This window comes from Haliaeetus leucocephalus, unplaced genomic scaffold, assembly GCF_000737465.1.
Source record: "Haliaeetus leucocephalus isolate CR32 unplaced genomic scaffold, Haliaeetus_leucocephalus-4.0 Scaffold439, whole genome shotgun sequence".
Taxonomy (NCBI): Eukaryota; Metazoa; Chordata; class Aves; order Accipitriformes; family Accipitridae; genus Haliaeetus; species Haliaeetus leucocephalus.
In genome coordinates, this window is record NW_010972875.1 from 2,029,215 (window position 1) to 2,034,715 (window position 5,501).

Sequence of the window (5,501 nt, forward strand, 5' to 3'; positions counted from 1 at the left end):
TAGAAAGGGAGAGAACCGGGGGGGGGGGGGGGGGGGGACAACACGACACAGGGGGAAGCGCCTTAACTGTTTAAATAACCACAGTCAGAAAGCTATGGAGGTGTCAAGATACATCTTGCAGATCAGGCCCTTCAAAGAACTGTCACGAGGGGAAACAGGTAACTACTAGCTTTTCAACTCTGTCAAGGAAGCATTTTTCCCTTGGCTACAAACAGTAGCAGAGGCATAACCCCATAGGCAAGTTCTGGCCTCCATGCTAGGGATATTTGATATCTCAAGTGCCCATAACAGTTTTGCCTCAGTATTTTCCAACTCAGCTCTTGCACTGTCCAGATTCCACCTGAGTTCTTCTTTCATGAGCCATATCCAAATTCATGATTTACAGAATCCAAAGCGGATACAGAACCTACCATTCTGAAGGTGTTTGAGACAGCCTGAAATCACATCTCTTTAAAGAAGGTTTCAGATCAACAGCAGTCAACAGGTTTTTTTCACCTCCCTCTTCCTGTATAAAGAGTAAATTGGCCTTAGGGAAACCTGCTGACTGTAGCAGCTGTCCTGGCGTGCAGGTACTAGCCTTAAGCAGCCTGGAAAAGAAAGAACAGCTTCAGTAGAATGGCGTAAGACTTAAGTAGCAATTAGAAAGAAAAGAAATCATATGCCCAGAATATATCCATGGTAGTAGGTATTGATACCTTATTCTTCAAAGTATTTCCTGACAAAAAGGGCACTACTTATGATCTAGAATTGAAGCTTAAAAGATTGCCTACTTTTGTACTCTATCAATTCCTCCAATAAAGGGCAAAACCTCTTCCTGTAAGATTTCCCCAATGTCTTTTGAATAACTAAGTTATTATTCAGAAAAGCAGTCATAAATAAATCTTTACACCACACCTCATTCCCCAAAGCCACATACAAATAAGTTTAAAATCCTGTACTGAATGGAGCACAACTGTTATCATTGCTACTGGCAATTGCACTTTATTATGATTATGAAATAAATTATTAAATCACTAACTCTATCACTAGAAGTCTTTTCTTGCAAAATTTTGTGAATAACTATTACTCCCACACTTGCAAAAAGTGGTAATCGAAATCAGGTAAAAAACAAACCTCTTCATACTTACACCATACATATATATATAATGTGACATAATAATAAGAAAAAAGATTATTAACAAACCCATATTTTTCTGGGAGACGTAAAAATCAATGCAGCACACTTAATATTAATGTTCTATTATTTAAAATACGTCTTTGGATTCTTGCTAATCTCTTTAACTTCATTTTGGGGGCAGTATTTTTTTATCAGCTTTGATCACTGTCCACAAGTCTGAGAAGTGTCTTCTTATCCTGAATATGAAATTCATACAATTAAAACTTTTTACAGTGAGAACTCTACAGGCCAATCAGATACCAACCTCTCAAGAGAGATGAAGTTTGTTAGGGAGTTAACCCTCACTAAAAGATTCCTAAGTCATTTAAATTCAAAAAGCCTTGCATTGAGCTAAACTGATTAACAATCAGCTTTTAGATTTAACTTTGTCCTTTCCCAACCTGCGTACTTATCTAAACACTCATCGTTCCTTTAAAAATTTCAGACATCAACATTTCCTCAAGCTTTTCACGTAAGCCTCTAGCCACAAAAGATAAAATTCAACAGTATGGCCTCCACCCATCTCTAAACCCTGAAAAATACAAATATAAATACATAGTGTCTTAAGAAGTTGAATATATATTCTGAGTATAGAATGAGAAATAATTAGTACAGAAACTACTAAAGTGAGCAAAAAGTATCAGGCAGGCACTGTTTGTGCCAGAGAATAGTCTTTCATGTACCCATTAATGAAAAAAAAAAAAAAAAAACCCAAACCAAAAACCCAACCACCACATGTTCAAGTGTATAAAACTCCTACAAGGTTAGCATATCAGTCTAAGCATCTTAAAGTTGGAGTTGCAATTGGTTATCTCAGCCACTTCCACCTTCCTTGGTAGTTCTGGGTTTCATGGTGGTGTTTGGGTATTTTTTTCCCCTGAGGTGTTAGTGTTTATTTTCAGACAGTATCATTTTCTCAATCCCTCCACCTTCAGCAGTAACAAAAAAGACACTTAGGAAAGTAGCTTTTAGTTATATATTCATAAATAAATATATATTTTTATATAGGCATATATATTTATACCCCCACACACTCTTTTCAGTATCTAAATACTGTTTTTTCTACATGCGGTAACTTGCCTACACCTTATTCTGGAACACCTCCAGTGTTGTTACTTCAAGAACTCAAATAGCCATGTATTATCAGTTATTTGGATCCCAACCTATCTCTCTATAAACCACATAACAATGCAGAGGATTACCTAGCACAGAACAAACTTTGTTTCCAAATTTGCAAGAACCATTACTTTTTGCAGTGTACTTTATAAACGAAACATGCAGTAGACCGAGAAAGGAAGAAACTGCCTGCTGAGAAGGCAGTTTGACCACAAAATGCCAACACTGCTAGAAGCTGAAGCCCAAGCCATTTTCTGTTTCTATACTGTCTGGGTTTCAGCTGGGATAGAAACTGTCAATGCATCCATCAAGATTTACAAAGACATGTTATAGATCTGGCCTAGCTATACAGCTGGTTAGATACCAGTAAGTTCATAGTCACACCTATTTTGTGGGTCTGAGCAAAGGGTTAAACTGACACCTGTTTTAGTTTGACTACTCAGCCAAAGATTCAAGTAACAAACAGCTAAACAAATCTACACACACTTGTGAATGTTTGCATCGCAGGCTAGAAGAGAAACACTGAATGGTTTCATACAATGGTTTATCCTTACTAAAGGCTTAAGTTCAAGAACCATACAGAAAAGCAGAACTCAAGGACCACCTTATCCAGTATATTAATCTATTTCAATGTAATTAATATCAATTAAAAAAGAATTTAATCTCCTCCATAGCTTTAATTGCTGAATCAGTCATAACAAACCCTAAGGAATGTTTGTACAGCATCAGGTACATGGTGTGTATGTATATATGATATATACACATTTATATGCATACATTGATTTTCACATCCATATTTGTACCACAACAAGTTTCAGTAAACAATAGTCTTCAACATTAGTGCACATGGTTGCATACATCCTGCAAAACAAAACTTTTCCTCTCAGCAGCAAGGCAAAATAGATTTTTCCTACAGTTTTTGATAGAAATAAATATCAAAAAAAGAAAGGAAAAAAAAACAAGGGGAATTTGGCCTTGCTTAAATAAAACTGATTCTTGCTGTACTATCACATTCTCCAATATAGAATAACTAAGACAAAAGTCATCATTCAACATGGTTACTAAAAACAGGAAAATGTTGTAGCGTTTATACAAAAATCAAGCTTCTTGGAAGACACTTGACCATTCAATTTTATAGAAATGAGGGTAAAACATCTAAATTGCTACGTGGAAAAAACAATACAAAGGAAACCATCTGGGCTTTTTTTCCAAGAAAATATGTTTTGGCAGGACACAAATTGCAATTTGTGTTGCATATCCCAAGCCTTATATGGGATCATCCAAATTTCTTTCACAGAAGATGATGTTTCTCACACTTCTTTTCAAACTGATTTTCATGTTCGGTCTTTTCCCATCTTATGAAAGGGGCTTAGACAAGGAGGTACAACAACTCAGAGTGGCATAACAGTTCTTTTTGTTTTACTAAAAGTGACATTGAAATAGAACCAATGAAAAATGACAACACTGGCACAGAAAAACATACGTAACTTTCAGGACCTTTCCTCACATGGAGGATAAGTACCTGCATCTAACATTCTGAAAACTGTATCAGTTGATTCTATGATTCTTCCATTCTATGATTTTCAAGTTGAAAAGTCTTCAGGACAACATTGATTGGAAGATAGACAAACCTATGTTGAAGCAAGCAAGCAATCCAACTTTTAATAATGAAATGCGCAAGCAGTAACATATAGCTGAATATAGAAATGCTCAAGTAAGACTTTTTTCCTTTTTAAGATCACTACAGCTATTAGCCTGAAGAAAGCGTCAAACCTTCAGAAGTGCATGGCAAGATAATCACACTTTAAGCAATCAGTTCAACAAATACAAGCAAGTTCAGGCTTGCTTCCAGCTTCTGCTAAACCGTGTACTAGATTAAGAGCCAAACAAAGAGGTAAAAAACCCAAAACAAAACAAAAAAAACAGTACAACAGGACTTACCACTGTGCAGAATGAAATCTGCCAGTAGTGAATTTAATCTTCCCATTGTACTTAACTGCATACAAACTGACAAGATTAACGGGCCTAGAAAACGTTGTAGATCATTAAAGATCTTTCAAAAAATTTACATAATGCAATCTGTGTACTAACTGCATGCTAAAAAAAAAAAAGAAAAAAAAATCTCTCAAAAGACCTTTGTAAAGTGGTTACTTAATTCATTAACATTTGGGTCAACCCAGAGCAAGATAACCGATTGCAACAATTCTGATAGCACTGTTCCCCTTCCAAATGCAAGGAAGTTACTAAGTGTAGTTCAACGTAGGGGTAATTACGAAATACCTTTAATCACATCCTCTGTTAAAATGTTTCTCTGGGTTTTTTATTTCAGAACAGTTCTCTTTCAGAGAAAAGTTCAGCCACCTTCGCTATCTTGGAGTCAAACCTCATACTGCAAGAAATTCCAGTGGAACAACTTGCAGAGTCTCCAGAGTTATGAGCTGCAAAGCACAAATAAGCAAGCTAAAGGTGGAATCGGTTGAGTACACTTTAGCAAGTTGCTGTGGCAACACTCGGGTGCTGTCTCATTCACTTTGTCTTTTCTGTCTAGGACATCCTAGTGGCTCTTTGACTTTCTCAAAATGAACTTCATGCGTTTTCTGATAAAATTTCCAGAAACATACTGGCAGCTAACAAGAAGTCTGTTTGTGTCTAACTTCACAAAAACAACTCATAGAGTAAACAAACAGGCAAGAGTAAAGCACTGCTCCTTAGTATGACATTTACGTACAGACCGTTAAAATAATGTAAGCTAAAAAGAAAACAGGAGGAAAAAAAATAAACACATGCCTTATTTTCTACCTGCCTACAAGCTATTTCTTGTCAGATTCCAACTTCGGTATCTGACACTTATCTGAGGCATGCCCTGTACCGAACCACTCGGCCTCGCCCCTGAACTCGCCGGCAACTTCAAAGCTGCTCTCCGGCAGGGCGGTTTTCGCCGGCCGCGGCGGTGCCGCCGGCGGGACCGGGACCTCCAGCATCCCAGAGAAGCTCCGTGCCGCCAGCGGCCCTGCCCGGCCCGTTCCTGCCCGGCCCGGGGCGCAGGCCGCCGCGCACAGGGCAGCAGGCGGGCAGTCCTCGCCCTCCACCTCGCAAACTCCGCAGCCCGCCGAGGCTGGCTTACCTCTGGCAAAAAGCAGCGGGGGAAGGGGGCAGAGGTAAGGAAGAGCAGGACTTTAGATCGCTTCAGCTTTCTTTTCTCTCCCCGGCTGGAGCTCCGCTCGCTCGC